The 14,047-nt window shown below is 42.4% G+C and overlaps 1 protein-coding gene across 7 annotated transcripts in view; it reads right to left on the bottom strand.

Moving 5' to 3' along the window:
• FBXW11 (F-box and WD repeat domain containing 11) overlaps positions 1-14,047 on the bottom strand; it is a 100,709-nt gene that overhangs the window by 63,401 nt on the left and 23,261 nt on the right. The window lies entirely within an intron of this gene.

Here is a 14,047-nt window from a genome sequence, read left to right as displayed (position 1 = left end):
GAGCCAGAATTTCACACCCTGGTTTGTCTGTTATTAAAACCCACATTCATCCCACAAGACCGGTGCCTCTTTTGTAAAAACTTGGATCCCCTGAATTTTTAACACGTGGTTAGTTTTGCACTTCCCTAAATAAAATCACAGGAAACCTAGAGACTTGAAGCAATAGCAACAAGAAAGATGAGTGATAGATTGATAGAGACAGGCAATTAAAAGGAGCCAATTCATTAAAAACATATCTGCTTTTTAGTGTCATCCACATTTTGCCTTCCCAAAGAAAAAACTTGGGGATTCATGATTTTCGCCTTGGGCCTTGTTGACAAAGTTCATTGGACATGAGCAAGAATTAGCTTATTCATTCACCTCTCCCATTCTCTTTGAAAAGCTTGCTGGTTTTCAGGGAAATAAGAAAAAAGATATAAAAATAAACATGCATGATGATTAGTATTTTAAAATCATTGGATTACTGATGGTATTCAAAGTGCCTTTTCAAACCTAAGGTCAATTAATTTACTATGGCAAAATCAATAATCATGCAAAAAATGTGAAGGTGAGTATTGGATTTAACTATACTCTCAAAGTCTTATAAACTGTTATACTGTAAACAAGTCCAGGTTTCTACTTGTTATCCCAGCATGATTTTCACGTTTTGTTCTGGTTTGGCAGATAAATTCTATGTTACCCCAAAGGTAACATACAAAGACAGCTATGCTGGAAAGCAGACACACCTGGTTCCAACCAGCATCTGCCACTTACTGGTGACATCTCACGCACAGTGTAACCAGGATATGGAGATTATTTTGAAAAGGCAGTTGAGGAATACAAAACCGAAGAGTCAAATGGAATTTTTTTAAAAACTAAGCAGCACCGAAACCGGTTTGGCTCAGCGGATGGAGCTGCAGATTAAGGGGTCCCAGGTTCGATTCCGGTCAAGGGCATGTACCTTGGTTGCAGGCACATCCCCAGTAAGGAGTGCGCAAGAGGCAGCTGATCAATGTCTCTCTTTCATTGATGTTTCTAGCTCTCTATCCCTCTCCCTTCCTATCTATAAAAAAATCAATATTTTTTTTAAACTAAGGAGCTTTTTTTTGGTCACAATGAAAATGCCATAGGTTTCCAATGTGTGCCTTTATTCCAGAGCTTACCAGTGCATCACTGATACTCCCGGCAGACATACTGTCACCCCAGCACTTTCAGGAGAGTGCCACAAAGATGCTGCATACATGCTGCATAATGACAACAGCTGCCATTTATCAGGCTCTTGTCATATGCTGGACAGCTGACATAGTAGCCCTCACACACGCTTGTAAGACAGGCATTATCATTTTTCAGAAGAGGAGACTGAGGGTCAGGAGAGCTTGGTTTGCTGAAGTAGCAACTTGTCCAGGGGGCAAGAGGACAAGAGCTAATAGAATTAGTTAGTCAATCCTGTCTGACTCTGCAAGCATGTTTTTTTCCCGCTACAACGAACTCTATCCAGAGATGTGCAGCAAATGCTTATTAAGAGAATACTTACATCAACACAAAGCTACACATAGATTATACTGATCACTTGATATAAATAAACTCCCAACATCCTCATAGTTCAATTTAAATTTTTGGGGGGCAATCGTTACAGTTATCCAAATCATAAAAGCATTTGGATCTCAGAATAGTTTAAGGATTATACATGCATTTAGCAACTAATTCCAAGTTAACACCAAAGTCACCTACAAATCAATGTTCATTTATTCAGTAAAAACAGTCAGGTGCCCTCTACAAGGTTTACTATATTTGCCTTCACCTTTGCAGTGTTTGCCAAAGTGTGGTACGCCTACCCCCAGGGGCACGGGAAGAGTTTGGTGGGGGTACGCGTTGCACAGGAGTTTGGTGGGGATATGCACTGCACCGTGCTTAGCTGCGCCTAATTTACGTTCTCATGAGTACGAGGGGTACTCAGCATAACGAAAATTATAGAAGGGGTACACATATGGCAAAAGTTTGGGAAACACTGGTTAGAGCAGAATCTGGATATACCAAGGTTATGGGTTTGATCCTCAGTTGGGGCACATACAAGACTCAACCAGTGAATGCATGGGCAGATGGAACAACAAAACTGATGTTTCTCTCCCGCCACCCCGTCCTCTCTTTCTCTCTCTAAAATTAATAAATATAAATTTTTTAAAAAATGTTTGCCTCAAAAGTTAAAAACCATGAAGGCATAAGAAAGATACTGTTCCCTGATTAGATTCTGCTAATAACTTGGGATCCAAAACTTAAAAAAAAAAAAAAGTCGAGAAATTTTCATTCAATAAATCAAAGAATCATAAACTATGAAAACAGGAACACTATTTAGTCTAAACTCCCACCCATGATATTAGAAGTGAGACACTAAAGTGCAAAGGAAAATAATGATCTTCCCCAGGTTTTCTACCCATCTAATGATCTAACCAATGCGTACAAAAATATGGAAAGCAATTAATGTAAAGAAAATTCTGAGACTTAAGAAAGTTCTAAGAATTTAATTTCAAAACATGAACTGTTATAGCCAAGGCGCTGACAAGCACTTCACTGCGGGAGACCGGTGGCCTGTGGGCACCGGGGCTGCCGGCTCCCTCCAGCAGGGCTGCGTGGCTATGTAACACCAAGTTCTGTCTCCTCACTTCATGCCAAGTCCAGACACTGGGCCTGTCTCTCTCTGTCTCTGTCTCTCTCTTTCTCTCTCCAATCCTACTTATCTTCGCTTGCTTCCTCTCCTCTCTCTTCCCTTTAGTGTTAATAAAAATTTCTTCCCCCAAAAAAATGTTTTTTTACAAGGGTTCTTTAAAGCTTGGTATTGAACTTCAGGGAAAAAATTGTAAAGGACGCTTTGAGGGTCTAATTTCCAAGAATTTATCTTTCTGTTATCCATGGCAGACACTGGGACAGAGCGGGGCCAGTGTTTATAGAAGGTATTGGAACTGCGCTACTTTCACACTCCATTACCTTGCGGCTAAGTGGCCAACCACAGTGCTGAAAATAGTCTTTCAGTAGAAAATGCCACTCAGCCGTCTTTTAATAAGGAAGGCCATACTGCTAGTCTGAACAAGGGTTCCCTCCGGTCTAATAACCCAACAGAACGGTGATTAATTTGAAAATGAAGGGTAAAAATAAAAGTTCCACATTTATCAACCTAAGAGCATTAAAATGCAACTAGGACCACAGCAGTACTTGATTCTTGAAGCTTCTCATTTTAAATTTAGAGACCTGGTTGGAAACCCATGTTGACTATTACAGAATAACTATTATCCATCATTCTTTAACTGAATAACGAAAAGACTTCTTCAAAATGGCTATATTTACAGTGTATACGATTCTCTCTCTCTCTCAAAGCTAATTTTTAAAGCAGTCTACATTTAAACATCTAGAACACTGATGGTTACCCTGGTACCTTGGGTGTGTCCCAATGTTAACAAATACTTACTGATCTATTTATAAGCTAACACCACCACAAAGGAAGCCTCTTCCTATACTTCAGCCTCGAGCTCGAGGAGGTCACATGGACATACACTGGGAGGCCTTCCATGGGCACAGCCCCTAAGAAATGTTTGTTATAATTTCACATTTAGCCCTGGCTGGTGTGGCTCAGTAGACAGAGTGTTGGCCTGTGGACTGAAGGGTCCCAGGTTTGATTCCATTCAAGAGCACATGCCTGGGTTGAAGGCTTGATCCCCAGTAGGGGGCGTGTAGGAGGTGGCCAACCAATAATTCTCTCATCATTGATGTTTCTGTCTCTCTATCCCTCTCCCTTCCTCTCTGAAATTAATAAAATATATATATATATTTTGATAATAACAGTAATAATAATTTCACATTTAGCTACTTGTAATGACCAGTACTCTGTCTTAGGATTGTTCATAGCAAACAGGAAGCAATTCACATGGGGTCCTAATATTAGCAAACATCCAATTAGACAAACTATATTTATACAGTAGGTTCTATAGCCAAAGACCATCACATTTGTTAAGGAAACTAGTCTTTATTAATTTTGTCATATCTACTATATAATCAAAAACCAAAACGGGCCACAATGCTGAGAAACACAGTCAGTCAGTATGGACAAGAACTTTTGGCATTTTTCGAAAGCAAACGGTTCCTAAAAGAGGAGGAGAGGAATGCCCTAGGTTCTCTTCATATTGCCATAGGAACCACAAACCAAGAGGAAAATGTGGCTGCAGGCACCTTGTCTTCTGGTTGGCTGGCTTGGAGAACAACTCAAAAAAGCTAATGCTGGTCTATTTCTAGATGGAGTGTTTTGAATATTCTGCCCTGATTGCTTCTCAAAGAGGCAATTCTTTTGAAAGCCAACCAAGGAGGCAGTTTATGTTGTCTCTCCAGTAACACTGATTTAGAAACGTCTACAAATCCCGTGAATTTTTTTCTTTAAACCACTTCCCATAGAATCGGTACCAGCCTTCTAACTCTTATCGTACCTGAGATAACCAAGTGAATGGCTTAATACTATCCCATTCAACAAAAAATGGATCTGAACTTAACATCTGTTCTCTCCATTCTCTCTCCTGCCCAGCTCAGGGGAGGGAATCTTAAGAATGTGTAGTGTAAACACACATACATACATACATACACACACACACACACACACACACACACACACACACACACAGGCTTACATGCAAACAGACTTAGCCCACCCAAAGGATAGGATGCCTGAATGAAGCCATCAAGGATGAGGAGAAGGTAGCCAGGGGAAAAAGAGAGGAAGACATTCCAGGCGGAATAAATAGCTTAAGCAAAGCCAAAGAGCTAAGAAATGGCATCCTGTTCAAGGATGTGCAAAGAATGTAGCATTACTAAGGTATTTAAATGTGAGATGAGGAGAGAGAGAGAGAGAGAGAGAGAGAGAGAGAGGGGGGGGGGGGGGGGCCAAATCACAGAGGTCTCTCCTGTGCCAACCATTCCACTGGACGTCATCCAGCAGGAGACCACAGCTCTTCCAATGTACGCCATTCTCACCAGCGAACAGCCAATCTCCCCGGTGTACGGTCGATATTTTATCAGTGTGTACAAGGCCAGCACACACACCGCCCCAACAGCGGCGGTCAGAGGGGGAGCAGGAGGCCGTGCGCACTCCGGCAAGGTGGAGGGGAGGTGTTTGACTAAGGCAGGGAGTAAAGCTTACTCTCATGCCACACACACTGTGTCAATCCAAGCCAGCACCACAGACAGACCCGTTCCCCAGGACAGGTGGGGAAACCTGCCGCATGCAGAACAGAGAGAAAGAGGTCTGCTTAAGGTAATCCCATGACCAAGAGAGGAAGTAATCGTACCACAGCCATGCATGCTGTTACAGATACTGTGAAATAAAGTGTTCTGAATCTTCTATCGCCTTCAAGTGAGACATCAAAAACTTTTCAATTCAAACCACTGCGAGAGGCAATGAGGAGACAACAATTAAACTGCCTTAAGCAGAGGGATGACCCTTGGCAGCAGGAGTGAAGCATGTTAAAGAGAAGGTCAGTCTCTTAGAGAAACTACAAAAACAGTCTTGTTTTTGTTTTACAACCAATGCAAACTTCTCTAAGCTGGGCTGCCGAGAGCAGACCTGAGTGCCAGCACTCACCTCTGGAAGCACATGCCTACAGTCCATTTTTACACTCAGCCTAGGTTCCGTTAGCCAATAACTTCCATCCAAAAAACACATGATCGTGAAATGGGGGCTACTGAATACAGAGGGAGCAAAATAAAAGGTCCATTTTATGGCCACCACTGGGCTTACCCTCCGCGCTGGGAATCTCTATCCGGGAACGGGATTTGTCCTCAAGAATCACAAAGGAGGTGGCCTCAAGGAGATCCTCTAGGGGGGCTCTCTAACGCTAGGTGTGAAAGCGACAGAACACTGATTTTCTTTCTACTGGAGGCTGTCCCCAGCTCCAAGCAAATAAAGCATCTAGTTCATCCGAATCAGGGACTGTCCTATTGTGTCAGAATTCTCAGACTTGCTTTTCAAGAAGTAGCAAGTGGTACTGAAAATAGGGCTACAAAACTCTAAAAAAGATTCAGAGCGTCAGCTTCTGCTGTGTAAATGCTTGATTGCAACCTATAAGAAAGCAAACCCTCACCAACAATACTATTTTGTTTTTTAAAACTAAAAGAATCATAATACAGTAATCAGGTTGTAAAATAAAAGTTAATCCACAATTTAAAGACATCTTCCAAAACCCTTTAAAGAACTGACTAGTGACCCCCTGCCTTAATTATAAATGACTTTTTCTTCCCTTCCTTATAACGGTATTTTATTGGAAAGTATTTGACAGTAACCATGTGACATAAACTAAGAAAGGAACTATGCTTTAATTCTTAGCAACTGTACTATGACTAAGTTACAGATAATACAACACAGTATTTTCAGTCTAGAATATATGTTAAAGGAAGAAAGAGCAAGGGGAGAAGGAGGAGGGGAAGGGTAAGAATGAGGAAAACAAAAGTTTACTGCTTGTCAAATTTTAGAGACTCAAACGCAGCCAAACAGATATTCTGAACTCAAAGCCAGAGCCAAATTTTTCATTAAACCCTACAATTAACAAAACAAAACTTTTAAATTCCAATTCCAGCACCCGAAAGTTAACAAAATTAAAATGATCTTTGGAGTTAAGTTATCTTTGGTAAATGATGAAGCGTAATTTTTCTTTTTAAATTTTTATTCATCCATATTATCTGATTTTTCTCAAATGAACATGTGGTACTTATGGTATGGTTAATATTTTAATACTATCTTATGTGATTTTAAGTGATGCTTTATTTTGTTTAATTTTATATCTAATTATATAAACACCTGTAGTTTAAAGGTGTTAAAACGCTGGATGCTAGAAAATTATTTTACCTATTAACCCCCAGAAATAGCAGTGAAGATCAAAATAATAACAGCTTGTTCCTGAGTAATTCCAAAGAGGTATAAAAAAAAATCCTTGTCCATTTCACCATTATCATAAAAACTGTCACCAGAGCTCCAGAGAAGCGGAGAGAGGAAGAATTCAGAGGTCTGGGGGGAGAGGCAGAACCTCTATGCTAAGGGACACCACCGAGAACAGAATGTAACAAAATAATCTATTTCTGACACAGACACCAGGAGCCTCAGTTGTACTAGGACCAGCCTAAGGGTCAGCTGCCAAAAGGAACAGATTCCCCCAGCAAACCCCAGGTCAGATCAGTGTGAACCCAATTCCAATGGGACTTATCCAAGATCCACAAATCCTGAGCGTGGAGAGAGTTAAACAACAGTTCAATTTAGTCCATCTGAGCCTTTGTCCGTTAACATCTGTGGTCCAATTAGGAATGCATTTCAGGACGAGGGGAGACCACTTAACTAAGTTTAATCTCCTTTTCAATGAAAATGGTAAACCTAAGTGAAAACTTTCAAAACCAGGATGAATTGGAAGGGGGTGCAAATCGATATTTTCAGAATGCCAATGAGGTGCCAGACACTATCTTGACCTCATGAAGGCTCATACCACCTCTGGCCAGCCGGCAGCTATTTTTATGGAGGAGGAGCTGGGGGGCGGTTAACTTGCAGAGGTCAAAGTGGCAGACTAGCAATTCTGACCCCAAATCCCTACATTCTTCCCTGCACTGCACTGCCTGTCACTGCCTTCTCTTGACATTCAACTCCCCAAAGCAGTAATTTGCTCTGTTTATTTTCAAATTTGATGAACTTGTCACTCATCTACACTGCAGACTGAAGTGTAATTGGTGCAACCCCCTGCATGCATCCTCTCAATAATGCATATTCAAGACTTAAAAACGGGCACCTCATTTGTCTCAGCAATTTCAAGTGTAGAAAAGTATGCTAAGGGAAAAAATAGATGCATACAAAAATATAGCTGCGACACATCACTGTCATAATAGAAAGGAAAAACTGCCTAACAACAGGGGCTGGTTAATTAAATCCCAGACTATCCTGAGACAGAATATTATGTGTCCACCAAATAAAATTCATGGCTGTAGAATCAGTACATTTATTGATCCAGCGGAAGCTTACAGCATATACAAACAAAGTTACAATGCACTAGAATAGTTCAAGAAACATTAAATGAAATAAAGGCTACAAATTTAGTAAATAAAATGGGATTATACTATAATCCCACTTTATTTACTAAAAAACATATACGAGATATCTGGAATTAAATAGAGGTGCTTTTTGAAAAATATATATTGATTTTTTTTTATAGAGAGGAAGAGACAGGGATAGAGTTAGAAACATCGATGAGAGAGAAACATCAATCAGCTGCCTCCTGCACACCTCCTACTGGGGATGTACCTGCAACCAAGGTACATGCCCTCGACCGGAATCGAACCCAGGACCCTTCAGTCCGCAGGCCGACGCTCTATCCACTGAGCCAAACCGGTTTCAGCTAGAGGTGCTTTTTTATTGATTCTTTTGTGTGCCGTGTTCTTTCATATGCAGCCGGCACACAGTTGGCAATATGGCACTCAGGTTTCTCAGCCCGCTCTTCGCCAGCCCCTCCACAGCAGCTGGCATGTTCACACTGTTACTTGGGGGTCTGCTCACAGCCCTTGCCTCTGGATTCCAGGCCATTTCTCAATGTTGTTCCAAGTCTGGTCGCACTCTGAAGTGACAAAGACACTTCCCCAATTCATTTCCATGCTGTGGCTTCTAGAAGCTACCTGACGGACGGTACCTAGCCGAAGGCTCTTAACCAATGGTGTCCTGCCTCATGAGGCCACAGCTTCTAAAAACCTGACATCATATGCCACGTTGCATTACACCCGAGAGGACTTCCAGGAGACAACTGAAAACTCACCTTGTTTCCTAGGCCTGGACTGAGAACAGACACCTGCTCTCATTATCCACCCAGGCTCCTGGCCCCCTGAGGTGGTGGGACTCGCTTTCCTTCCCATCTCAGCGCAGGTGCCGACTGCAAACCTTCCTAGTCCTCTTACCATTCTCACCAGCCAAAAGCACTGCAGGCAGGATTTCTGCAAGTGTCTGCACAAGATCTTGTTGCCCTAAAATACACTGAGCCAGATCCTTACCCTACTCGCAGGTAAGAGGGTGCAGGCACTGTGTTTTAAGAAGAGCATTAGAACACAGTGAAAACTTTTTTTTCTCCAACATAGAGAAAACATTCTCATTTTTTCTGGGAAGATATCACTTTCAGGAAGATGATTTCTGGAATATTATTACACTAAAGACCTGGTACATGAAATCCGTGTACTCCAGGAGGGGCGGGGAAGGGGGGAGCTCCTCAGCCAGGCCTGTGTCCTCTCACAGTCTGGGAGCCCTTGGAGGATGTCCGACTGACATCCTTAGCGCTGCTTCTAGCTGAGCACTGCTCCCCCTGTGGGAACACAGACTTCCAGGGGCAGCTCCTGTGTTAAGCGTCTGCCCCCTGGTGTCAGAGCATGTCATAATGACAGGTGGTTCCACAGTTTGGTCGATTTGCATATTAGCCTTTTATTATATAGGATCTACTCCTTTTTTTTTTTTTTTTTTTTTACAGAGAGGAAGAGAGAGGCATAGAAAGTTAGAAACATCGATGAGAGAGAATCATCGACCTACTGGGAAGGTGCCCGCAACCAAGGCATGTGCCCTTGACCGGAATCGAACCTGGGACCTTTCAGTCCGCAGGCCGATGCTCTATCTACTGAGCCAAACCGGTTTTGGCTAGGATATACTCTTAATTAGGTTTGACTCAATTAGAATCAGAGCACATAATCCTATTTTAGCTTCATCATTTTAAACTGCTTATTCATTCAAAAGTTTACTGGACGTGTCAGTACACTAAATGCTTCCATAGATAACACAAGAATTCCCAAAACCAAATTTTCTGGTATTAAAAATTATTTCAGAAAATAAAGCTGTAGCCGAGACCGGTTTGGCTCAGTGGACAGAGCGTCGGTCTGCGGACTGAAAGGTCCCAGGTTCGATTCCGGTCAAGGGCATGTACCTTGGTTGCGGGCACATCCCCAGTAGGGGGTGTGCAAGAAGCAGCTGATTGATGATTCTCTTTCATCGATGTTTCTAACTCTCTATCTCTCTCCCTTCCTCTCTACAAAATCAATAAAATATATTTAAAAAAAAAAAAAAGAAGCAGCTGATTGATGATTCTCTCTCATCGATGTTTCTGACTATCCCTCTCTCTTCCTCTCTGTGAAAAATCAATAAAATATATTTTAAAAAAAAAAAAAGAAAGAAAAGAAAGCTCTATTATTTTCTGGTTCACTAAAGGGAGAAAGATGAGTAAGTTCCTAAAAAGTATGAAATATTTTTTTAAATGCACTGTCACTGTTTTTAAGAGTGTTAAAATGCAAACTTCACTAGTGCTATCTTACTAATAAAAACCACTTCCAGAGTTGCAAAAGTTCCATCTCATAACGGTCTCTAATTAGCACCAGAGGCATGAAAGTTGGTCCGGGTTAAAAAAAAAAAAAAAATTAAGCTACATTTAAATAAGCTCTCACTATCTTCTAAACATTGCTCCTTTCTCCAATGCATATTCCTTTTCAGAGACTTAACCAAACCTATCCCAGAGAAACACATATTCTAAGTTGGTAAAGCCTCAATGTTTAAAATTTCACACACACACACACACACACACACACACACACACACACGGTGGCAGGGGAGGAGGCGGGCTAGAAAACAGTGGTAATCACAATTTTGCTTCATTAACCAGGAACAGCATGAAAGTTAGTTGTCAATGCTAAGATACAAAGGGCACATTTATCATCCCTCAATTACACTTAGAGTAAACTTTGCACTTGTTCTACTTACTCTTGTAGGCCATTGTTCCTGTATCCTAGGCTGACCTTGTTTTCAAGTAAGAAGTGGTGCGCTCCCAGTCCAGCTCAGTCACCGGGCTGAGAACAGAGGAATGGCCTGTCTCAGCCAGGCCTGGCGGCCGGGGGCCCCGCTGCTCGCTGCCCAGCCGGGCAGTGATTCCCTGCACACTGGCTTCTCCTGCAGGCACGGGGAAGTGGAGTTTTCTCACCGCTTGAAGCCAGAGATTCCATTAAATCCTGGAGCTGAAAGGGACCCTGCCAGGCATTTTGTCCATCTTCCTACAATGTCTTTCTAGACCAGGCCCTCTGCATCTCACCCGGTGCTGGTGGGATGCATCCCCTTGAAAGCCCTAATCGCAACAGCAGACAATTACCGCTAAATACACCCGCAACCAGTCAACCACGCGGTTCAGGCTACAACTCCGAATGTCCACACAAAGGAAGCAAGGAAGTCCTGCTGTAAAGGCCCAATATTCATTTAAGAGGGAGGGGGGAGGGGAGAAGGGTAAAAGGAGAGAGGGAGAGAGGGCTAGGGAAGGAGAAAACAAAGGAAAGATTATCAGTGTCAACTCCTTCAAAAGGACAGAGAAAGCTTTAGTGATAGCCGCATAGATTAAATCTAGTTTAGGGTTAGAAAGAATGTTTTTTTGTTCTGAAAGGAGTTTCCAATGCCAAAGCTTAATTTTCAGGATCAAAATCATTTTAAAATTAAGAGATGATACTGAAAAATAGTACCAAGAGTTTAAAGGGAGGATGTATTCACTTTACAATCACATACAAACTTCTGATACAAGATGGTAATCCTCATTTGCCCTCCCAAATTTATTCCCTCACTGAACTGGGCAACAGATGGCATACACTGTGCCAGATGCTGAGACTATGCCATGAACTAAATATGACCTGACAGACATGATCTTTGTCCCCGCGGAGATCACCTCCCGATAAGGGAAGCGACTGTTCAGTGAGGAATATGCCATATCAATTGTCATTATGTTAACTGGGTGTTATAAGAATATGACCAAGGGATCTAACCAGTAGGGGGACTCAGGGACCCAGACACCACCTCTGAGGAATGCACCTCTGAAGGCCAAGCAGTTAAAGGGCAAGAAAGGAGGAAGGGTGCAGCCACCTGATAACAAACAGCGATAATGCTTGTTAGGTCAGACAGTATCTGGTGCCCTGAGGGGGGTGGAGGGGATCTCTGAGACTGAAGAACAAAAAACTATTGGGTCTAGTAATAATTAATGTCGTTTTTAACATTCGTTTAAAATCTTGCTTGGCGTTGACTTGTATTGACATAACCTTCAAACAGGTGGTATCTACAGAACGTGTGAAGTGCAATTAACAAGTTTTGCTCGAAAAAGTTTGTGTTTGGTTTGGATTTTGTTGCAAAACTAGGGCTAAGAAGATGGCGGATGAAGAGCATATTCGGCACTGCATGCTTTACGAGTTCCAATTAGGAAGAAAAAGCAAGTGAGGCTGCAAAAAACATCTGTAGTGCTCTTGGTCAAGATGCAGTTAGCGCCAGAAAATGCCAGCGTTGGTTTGAGAAATTTCGCGAGGGAAATTTTTTGTTAGATGACAAGAGTGGTCGAGGCCGCGTGTCCAATTTTGATCAAGAAGCTCTTCAAGCTCTTTTGGTGCAAAATCCTCAAATTACCCAACAAGAGCTTGCGACAACTTTAAATTGTTCACAAAAAACAATTTCCAATCAATTGCGTGCACTTGGCAAAGTCCAAAAGTTTGGAAAATGGGTTCCTCATGAGTTGACCGACAACAACCGTAATCAAAGAGTCACAATTTGCAGTTCGCTCCTCTCCCGTCAAAACCGTTTGCCGTTTTTAGAGCAAATTGTTACCGGAGATGAACAATGGGTGCTGTATGTTAATTTGAAAAGGCGGCCTCAATGGTTGGACAAAAATGAGGCTCCGCAGCCCATGCCAAAACCTGACTTGCATGCGAAAAAAGTGATGTTGTGTGTTTGGTGGAATTTTAAAGGAATTCTTCATTATGAACTTTTACCATCTAACCAAACCATTACAAGTGCAGTGTATAGTGCCCAATTGGAAAGGTTAGCCCAAGCTTTAAGAGAAAAAGAACCCGTGCTGATTAATTGGAAGGGCGTAATTCTTCACCACGATAACACACGACCGCATACTGCAAGAATCACTGCTGAAAAACTGCGCCAGTTGGAATGGGAAGTTCTCCCTCAACCTGCATATTCTCCTGATATTGCCCCTTCCGATTACCATTTGTTTCGTTCTTTGCAAAACTTTCTTCTTGGAAAAAAATTTAATAATGAAGAATGCCTCAAAAATGCATTGACCGAATTTTTTGCATCAAAATCGCAAGAATTTTACAACAGAGGGATTAAAATGCTTCCTGAGCGTTGGGCACAAGTAGTAGAAAACAACGGCAACTATATTGTTGATTAAATTTTGTTGTATTGTTTAAATAAATTCGATTTTTAAAAGTATTAGAAAACGACATTAATTATTACTAGACCTAATAGGGTGAGAAAAGCAAAAGCAGACAAGACTCGGGAAGAAAACAGAGGTGTCAAGGTAGGGGTTCCTGACTGGTGCAACTAAAACCATCCAAGGACTGTGACAATAAAAGGCCGTCTTTGCTGCACTGGAAACCTGACAAGGGTGCCCTCCTGGGCTGGAAACAGGGTTCGCCGCCCCCCTAAAACGTGCGGGAATCCCAGCGGCCTCACCTCCAGCTCCAGCAACCAAGGCCAGCGGAGTGAGGCCCTGAAGCAGCGGCCAGGCCCCCTGACTGATGCCTCCTCAGCCTCGGGGCCAGGGCCCGGCCAGCAGGGCCGAGGCTGGTGCCAGCACAGGGCCCCGGTGCGGCTGCGCTGTCAGAGACAGGCTCCTCCATGGCTAAGGGCGGCCTGGCCCCGCCACACAAACTCAGGTCCCTCACCCGGGGCTTCCTTTCCCTGCTCCCCAAATGCACAGGGTCTGGGACCAGCAGAGCAGAGCCACAGCTACTCTAAACAGTTCCCTCTTTCACAAAAGAATTTCAAATAACCACAAACATAGAGAAATATGCCCAACAGCACTCGCAATTAAACATATTTTTAATTTGTTTCGCCAAATTGGGATTTTAAATATTAATACCCTAAATTGGCATAGAAATGAAGAAAACAGCACTTTCCTAGAGAAAATGTGGTCTGTCATGTCCTGTTCATACAGACAGTAGAAAGTGGGTAAAGCTTTGGCTATATAAAATACACATGCTCACCCTAGCCGGTTTGGCTCAG

Source organism: Pipistrellus kuhlii, unplaced genomic scaffold (genome assembly GCF_014108245.1).
Source record: "Pipistrellus kuhlii isolate mPipKuh1 unplaced genomic scaffold, mPipKuh1.p scaffold_m20_p_8, whole genome shotgun sequence".
In the NCBI taxonomy this organism is placed as follows: domain Eukaryota; kingdom Metazoa; phylum Chordata; class Mammalia; order Chiroptera; family Vespertilionidae; genus Pipistrellus; species Pipistrellus kuhlii.
Note: the sequence above shows the minus strand (reverse complement) of the source record. Positions and strands in the feature narration are given on the sequence as shown.